General features: G+C 41.0%; 1 pseudogene; it reads left to right on the plus strand.

The window, feature by feature from the left end:
* Positions 1 to 3,776: 3,776 nt before the first annotated feature.
* Positions 3,777 to 8,212, plus strand: LOC110216544 (serine/arginine-rich splicing factor 5 pseudogene; annotated as a pseudogene).
* Positions 8,213 to 8,507: the final 295 nt, after the last annotated feature.

Consider the following 8,507-nt stretch of genomic DNA (forward strand, 5'->3'; position numbering starts at 1 on the left):
TAATTATTTAAATCTGATTTTATTTTCTACAAAAAGTTTTTTTTTACATAATTTTGTTTATATAGGTTTGTTTTGGCAAGTATACTCCCACATATTTTATATTGTCTAGAGTTATTTTAAATCGGGTATTTTTTACTATCTCCTTGTAGAGTTTTGTTTGTGACATGCAAGAATGCTGGTGATTTATGTGGATTTACTTTATATTGCAACATTTGTTAAACTTTCCTACTTTCCATTTCCACTGCTACCTCAATACTACAGGCTCTCATTATGACCCACTGGAATATTGTAGTAACCTAATAATCTGTCCCAGCTTCACTATCTTCCCAACTTAAACCTGACTTACATACTATATTCCTAGTATTCTCTAACATATAGATTTGGTCATGTTACTTTGGTCCAAAACCATTGACGGCTTCCTGTGGCCTACCTAGTGAAATCTACATCCCACTCTAACTCTCAATCTGGCAGAAGCCTACATTTGCAGCCACATGCCATAATATTCCCATCCATAATACTCCTATCATACTCCCTTTCTCAATTCACATTATGATCCTACCAAATTGGACTATTTTCTTCCCGTGGACATGAACTTCACTCTCTAATTTGCTTTAGCTGAAGGTATTTTTTGTGCTTGGGATGTCCTCTTTCCTTTTGTTAACCTGTTAAATTTTTATCTGTGTTTTAAAGTCCTGCTCAGCTAAGGCCTTCTCCATGATGTTTTCCCTAATCCCTTTTATCAGTAACTACCTCCCACCTCAGACTTCATATGATACTTTGTTTATCCACTTACAAATATACTTATCAAATGATATTATGTATTATATTTATCTGTACAGATTATCTTATAACTAGACTGTGGTGGCAGGGACTATATCATATACAAACTTTGCATCTTCCCCAGTGTTCTGCACACAAGAGGGACTCAACAGATATTGATCATATAAATCATAATATATCTCTCTGAGAGAATATATGGAAAATTCAATATATTCAATTGAACAACCATTTAGTGAACCACTTACCTATCTGGGTTAGCTAAGTGGCACAGTGAATTGAATGCTGGGCTTGGAATCAAGAAGATCTGAGTTCAAAATAGGCCTTAGACACTAGCTATATGATCCTGGACAAGTCATTTAACCCTGTTTGTCTCAGTTTCCTCATCTGTAAAATGAGAAAGAAATAGAAAATCACTTCAGTATCTTTGCAAAGAAAACCTCCAAAAGGAATCATGAAGAGTCATGCATGACTGAAAAACAACTGAACAAAAACAACCATGTATTTAGAAGTGGGGGAAATATGAATAGCAAGATACAATCCCTAATCCCAAGAGACTTATAACTTTGCAATGGCTAGCAACAAAGCAGACTATGACATTTACCACATAGTAGGCACAAAATGTTATTGGCCATCAGAGGAAGGAAAGGTCACTTCCATTTCTGGAGATCAGGGAAGGCTCCATGAAAGAGATGACACCTGTGATTCTTTGTAGGGTAGATACTGTTTTGAGAGGCAGAAGTTTGGGCAGAGGGAGATGCACAGAGGCACAGATATTCCAAGTATACTGAGCAAAATATGAAACATTTCAGATGCAGGAACGTGTAGAGCACTGGTTGGCCTTGTTTGGTGTGATGGCAGTGTATATATTAGGGAGCAGTGAAATATAAGACTAAATATAAGGCCATGCTGTTGAAGAAAGTATTAGCAAGCTAAACTTCCTCATTGAGCTTTCATTCTCAAAAATGATTGTCATGCCCAGACCTCTGACACGATAGGCCTTGGTATAACATTGAGGGCTTCTCAATAATAATTTCTATGGCCTGTTGGCCCAACCAGGGATTCCTTTGTGAAAATCAGAATAATATTCATTTTTATTTCCCCACAAAGGGCTGTCAGCTCCCTGTATACAGGCCTGCAACTTGGAACAGATATTAGGGTCTTCCTGACCCAAGTTGTCTCAACATGGCTTTCCATTCACTATCGAGGACATCTTCCTAATCTGTATGGTTCACCAATCCAGGGGCCTCCTTTTGGTGACTCCTATGCATCTTCTTTCCAGTACTCCTTTCTCTATGTAGAGGGTGGTGGTGAGAGTAGATTGACCTCAATCTTATTGATTCCTTTCTACCTCTACCCCTACTCCCATCACCTTCAGCAAACATCAATCCCTGTTCATTTCTCCTTCTCAAATGTACTACCTTTGCCATGCTGTAGTCCCATCTATTGCTCCCCACTGTACTACCATTGCTGTGGCCTCACTCAGGCTTCCATTTCTATTGACTCTCCTCTAGAAATGATACAGGTCTTACAGTGAGACAGTCTGTGTGTGAGTTCTTTTTGAAGTTAGCTCTCACAGTCCTTTCCTTTATACCAAAAAGCCCCCTCCTTACTTACCTACTTCAACCTATTGTCCCTGGTGTTCTTTCCCAACCAAGTTAGGATGACTGAATGTTATTCCCACTTCCCCATCTCAGAGCTCAGGCAGGGTGCTCCTCACTCAGTTGGTACTCCTCATTGAAGTTTAGGGCAGGGAGGCTCATGGGGTAGGGAAGGACACATTTGTATTACTTTCCTCTTTCCATCATCTCCCCTGTCCCAAAAGCAACTCTTTAAGCAATGTCTTATTATCTCCAATTTAAAGATATGGAAACTTAGTTAAAGAGTTTCAATAAGTTTCCTATACGATTCCACCATAGTTGTTAAGTGGTAGAACTAGGATTTGAACTCATCTCCTGACTCCATTCTGCTACATTATGCTATTTCTACACCATGCCTGTCCTGTGATGTGTAACTGTAAGGCATCATAGAAAATATAGGCCAAAATTATTCTTTATAGTAGGCATAAGCTTCATGATATTATAGACTTTGATCATGCTACCTTTCAAACTTGATTTTTCTGGGCTGACAAGGACTAATCTTTGGCAGTCAGATCTCACATAGGAATCCCTTGATCATTTTTGTTGCTTGTCTCTGGACCTTCTCCAGGTCTCTGATTCTATTATGCCTTTCTCATTGCTTATAGATCCTTGTTACCAGGCTCTTTCTCTCTCCCTCTCCCTCTCTCCCTCTCCCTCCCCGCCCCTGTTCCCCCACATATAAGAGGTATGGAGGAGACAGAATATATCTGATAGAAGTCCTGAATGTTGGTACTGTTCCTCAGGAGCTGGTACCAGAGTCATGAATCTGATCCTTCACCACTGAACTGGGTTAGTAGGTGATCTCTACTATGATGCTACTATTTGCAAGGCAATATGCTTGGCACCATGAGGGCATATAAAGGTATAAGACACAATCCATGCCCTCAAGGAGCTTACAATCTAGTTGGAGAAATAAGGCATTGACATGTGCAAAGTTAGTAACAAATGAGATAATAAATGAGTTTAATCTGATAGTATAAGAAATGTCAAAGTATAATACATGAATCTGTGAAATCAATGCAGACAGCGAGTACTATAGGAATTCAGAAAAGAAAGAGATCATCGTGCAGGCAGGGGTGGTGCAGGAACTTGGAGGAGAAAGCCCTTCAGCTGGGTCTTGCTTTAGGTTCCAATATACAGAGAGGGAGGGAAAGAGAATTCTAAGTGGAAGGGGAGACTGACCCTGAGATGTTGGGGTCAACGTACAATGTATTTGACTCTGGCTGATTAGACCAATACGATCTTGAAAGCATTAGCTAGGGGATAATGAATATATTAATTTGGTTGATGTAAGTGATGTCTTTGTAGCCTAGAGGAGTCACAGTCTTCCCCCAAATCACTCACAATTCCTAGGATGTAATGGGCACGTTGAAAGGATCTCATTATTTCGAGTTGGTTATTGTCCTGCCACCATCCAAATGCCTGCTTGTGGATAATCTGGAATTTGGGTAAGCAAATGCAACTAAGCAGCTATGATCTCCAATGTAGTAAGGCCACCTCCCTTCCCCTACCAAGGGAGCACTGAAGTTTTAAAATGTTCTCTGGGGAGAAATATCATATGGAGATTACAGAGCTTTCTGGACCTTTGGTTAACATTTCTGAAGATAGATGTTTGCTTTGGGAATATAGAATGGGACAGAGGTTGTATTTTAAAGAAATTTCATTGTGTTCTAACTGAAGATTTTGCTTTCCTTTCCTTCCTTCCTTCCTTCCTTCCTTCCTTCCTTCCTTCCTTCCTTCCTTCCTTCCTTCCTTCCTTCCTTCCTTCCTTCCTTCCCTCCTTCCTTCCTTCCTTCCTCCTTCCTTCCTTCCTTCCTCCTTCCTTTCTTCTTCCCTTGCTCCTTTCTTCCCTCCTCCCTCCTCTCTCTCTCTCTCTCTCTCTCTCTCTCTCTCTCTCTCTCTCTCTCTCTCTCTCTCTCTCTCTCTCTCCTCCCTCCTTTCCCCCTTATTTCCCCCTCTCTCTTTCCTCCCTTTACTTTAAATTTAACAATTGAAAGTTGATTTTGTAGACACACACACATCTCCTTCCAGCCCTCCTTCTATTTCCCTCCATCTGGCAGCTTTCAGAATAATCTCACCCACCTGTTAAATCAGAGTATGTCAAGTTTAATTTATAGCAGTGAGTAGAAACAGGATGCTACAGAAAGCATTTTAATTAAAATCCTTTAATTGGATACATGCTTCTTGTGAAAAGGGAGCTGTAGATAGGGCCTCTTTGTCGGCACCTTTTCCCTCCACTTCCCAGAGATGGCCATAAGAAATTTTCTGCGATTGGTGCCAGCTTTTTCAGTGGTAGTAGAGGTGGGGGTTGGGTGAGGGAAAAGGGGAGGTGGTAAAGAGGAGAGGGGTGTGTGTGTGTGTGTGTGTGTGTGTGTGTAGAGAATGTCCATCAGCCTTGTGTTAGAAAACAGCATTGGTAGTGGTGCTATTGGTGTCCTTTCAAGTAAGATTTACCACATCCTTTCATTAACCATTGCATGAGGTGGGGGAGGGGATGAGTGGAAAGGAGGCCTTTGGGATCTCTAGGGGTATTCACTACTGGTAACTATTGACCTCAGTCAGTGACTTTATGAAGTTTGGTCATTAGAGGTCAATAGGAAAACATGGGAAATGGGATTGAGAATGTGGGGAATGGGAGGAGTTGGGTTTTTTTAATACCTCACCTTTGTGCTCGGAGTTCTTTAGATGATATCCCTTAGTTCCAGTCCAGTTTTCAGGAAAGAAAATATCTGACTCAATTAGAACACTTACCAAAGAATGGGCCTGAGAATGAATTTGAAGGCTGGAGCATGAAAACTAGGAGAAGAAATTACTAAAAGAAAGGGAACAGTAGAACTGAAAGACATTATTATATGGGCTTAGAGCAGAATAAGGGAATGGGGGCTGGAGGTGGTCTCAAGGTTAGAGATGTTGCTGGGGAGACCAAGGAGCTTGAACTCAGAACATGGTAAACCACAGACAGAAGAACAAAATTTTATATCCTGAGCTTTGTTTTAACATGGTGTATTACAGGGTGTTCTAAAAAGCGTAAAATTGGCCTGATTTTCCTCTCTGAACTCAGGAGGAGCATAAGCAATGGATCCTCCTGGGTCGTCTGATTGTATTGAGTACTGTCCTCATAGAACATGCTCAGTATTTGTATTATTAGATTTAGGAAACCACATGGAAGCTTGAGGTGGATGGTGTTTCTTCCCATCCTGTGTTCCTTCTCTCTGAGAGTTCCATTTTTGGCTGCAGAGTCAAAAGACCTGATGACTTGGTATGTATACAAAAGGGAACAGTCTTCCCCTTCAGGTCTCTGTCTCTCTCCCTTTCTGGCTTCAAATTAGGCAAGACTATACTGAATTTTGACCCTAGTGATAGGTGGGGTTGGAATGGTTAGCTCACTCCACCACCTAACCTCCACGTCCTTTGGTAGCTAAAAGATTGTCCTATTTAAACAAGTGGGAGTCTAAGATTGTCCTTCTTTTTTATTTTGTTGTTGGTGTTTTTTTTCGCCCTGAAATTAGCCCAATGAATAACAAACTCAAGGCTGGTATTTCTAGGTTTGAAAGTAACATTGTGAGTTTAAGAATTCTGGCAACCTTAGGTTGGAACTGGCAGGTGGTAGATAATATCTAAATATACTTAGGGTATAGCTTGTGTTTAGGCTTCCTCAAATGTGGGTTAAAGGTTCCCTGATTCCCACAAGATGTCTATCAGAGGTGGAGAACCTGTGGCCTCTAGCTATTTGATTCCTGGTCCCCCCTCCCCCTCAACTACTAGTGACTTCCCCTTTCATATCACCTTCTACTTACTCTTTCTCTATATACCTTATTAGACCTCGCTATTTACATGTTGGTTGTCTTCCCCATTAGAATGTAAGCTTCTTGTAGGCAGGAACAGTTTTTGCCTTTTTTGTATCCCTAAAACTTAATATGATGCTTGACACATAAACAAACACTTAGTAGACCCTTGCTGATTCACTGATACTCAAGGTACTAAAATTGGGTATATGAGAGCCTTTATTTAATCCCCACAGAAAATGCATAAAACAAAGGACTCATTCAAGTGTGCTAGTGTAATTTCTGTGAGAGTGAAAGTAGGGTGGGGGTGAAAAAGATCAATGAGGCTCATGGATCACTTGGACCAGGAGACATCATGTAGGACTAAAGCTGATTAGATACCTATACACTGTGTGGCAAAAATATGGTAAGCCCCTGGGTTTGGGGAGCCACCATGCTGCCTAAGGAGAGGTAAATAATCCCAGGTCAGAGCACATCAAGGCTTTTATGCCAATCAGCAGAGGGATCCAGTCAATGAATGGCTGTTTCACTTCCAGCCTGGGTGAGATGGGGACACCTAGCCTCAAAAGAAAAAAAAAGGAGGGGGAGGAAGGAAGGAAGGAAGAAAGGAAGCAAGAAAAAAAGCAAGCAAGACTTATAAGAACCCATGAGCAGATGCAGAAGTGCAGTCTATCAGCTCTGACAGAAAGGAGCCAAACTTTGAGTTTCCATTAGGTCAATACTCTGACCTTCTAGTGACATTCTTCTTTCCCACAGGATCATATACAATCCCCTCAATTCAATGAATTCAATTCAAGAAATTGAAATGAATTCAAGATTCATGTATATATCCTCTAGTTTAGAATCTCTCCTCCCACTGAACATTGTTTTCTTTCTCTGACCACAAGGCTAGACATTGGGGCTATATTGTCTAGGCTGCCCGAGACTGTAACAAATATTTGACCGGTACTTGTTGTATGACTGTCATCATGCTAGGAACTATTTTGGGAAATACAGAGGAAGATGTGAGATATGATGTCTCCTGACCCAAGGTTCATGCCTGCTGAGGGAATGCCATCCGTGGAATATCCTCCACTCTGCTGTCTCTATCTCCAGGGGATTTGATGCTGTAAATCCTGCCTATTTATATTGAAATTAAAAGTGGGCCACCATAAGTGGCTGTAGAACATTATTGAAAGGCTAAATCCAAGGAAAAGATGTAAAAGCTATGGACGAATAAAAGACATTGATCTGAAAGAGAGGCTTTGGGTTTGTGGAATTTGAGGACCCAAGGGATGCTGATGATGTTGTTTGGGAACTTAATTGAAAGGAACTTTGTAGTGAAGGAGTTACAATTGAACATTCTAGGACTAGTTCTTGAGCTGGATGAGAAAGAAGGTGATACTCTAATCCAGGGGAACCTGTGGCCTTGAGGCCACATATGGCCTTCTGAATACAGAGGCCACACTTAAGGATCTAGAAGGCCATATTTGGCCTAAAGGGCTCAAGTTCCCATCCTTACTCTAATCATTTTAGTAGCTGTCATCCCTGAAACGAGGAAAAATGCCCTGCCTGCAGAAGCAGAAAACAATCTTATAGCTGAGAATTTATCTTTATGAGTCAGCTGGCAGGATCTCAATGATTTCATAAGACAAGCTAGGGAAATAATCTTTGCATATGCTTATAGACCTAAACTAAGTGAAGGGGTAGTTAAGTTTGCCTCTTACAGTGACAAGAATGCTACTGAAAAACTTTCTGGAAAAGAAATAAATGGTAGGAAAATTAAACTGATTGAAAGAAGCAAAAGACACAGTAGGTTGAGAAGACAATTGTGTTCCCTCACTAGGAGTTCTTTGTAGATCTTGGAGCCCATCTCATTCTCATAGCTGCAAATCTTACAGCAGGTCCAGGAGCTGCAGCCATAGCAAATCCTGATGTGTTAGCAGGTCTTCTATAATTGAGAAGAACCAGAGATGGGTTTCTTCAAATAGATCTAAGTCTCCAGCATCACCAAAGGTCCAGATCTGTTGACAGTGGCAATTGAATTGTAAATAACTTACCTTGGGAGCCTTTTAAAAAACTCAAACCAAAACCAAAATAAACAACCAAAAAAACCAAACCCACTAAAATTCCTGGTAAGTATGTGCTTTTCTGGAAGTGGAAGCATTTGGAGAGGAGGGGCGCTGGAAATCTTTTTAGATGTGGACCACCAGGAGGCAGCTAGGTGGTGCAGTGGATACAGCACCAGCCCTGGATTCAGGAGGACCTGAGTTCAAATCCGGCCTCAGACACATAACACTTACTAGCTGTGTGACCCTGGGCAAGT

This window comes from Phascolarctos cinereus, unplaced genomic scaffold (genome assembly GCF_003287225.1).
Source record: "Phascolarctos cinereus isolate Bilbo 61053 unplaced genomic scaffold, phaCin_HiC Scaffold_5;HRSCAF=322, whole genome shotgun sequence".
In the NCBI taxonomy this organism is placed as follows: domain Eukaryota; kingdom Metazoa; phylum Chordata; class Mammalia; order Diprotodontia; family Phascolarctidae; genus Phascolarctos; species Phascolarctos cinereus.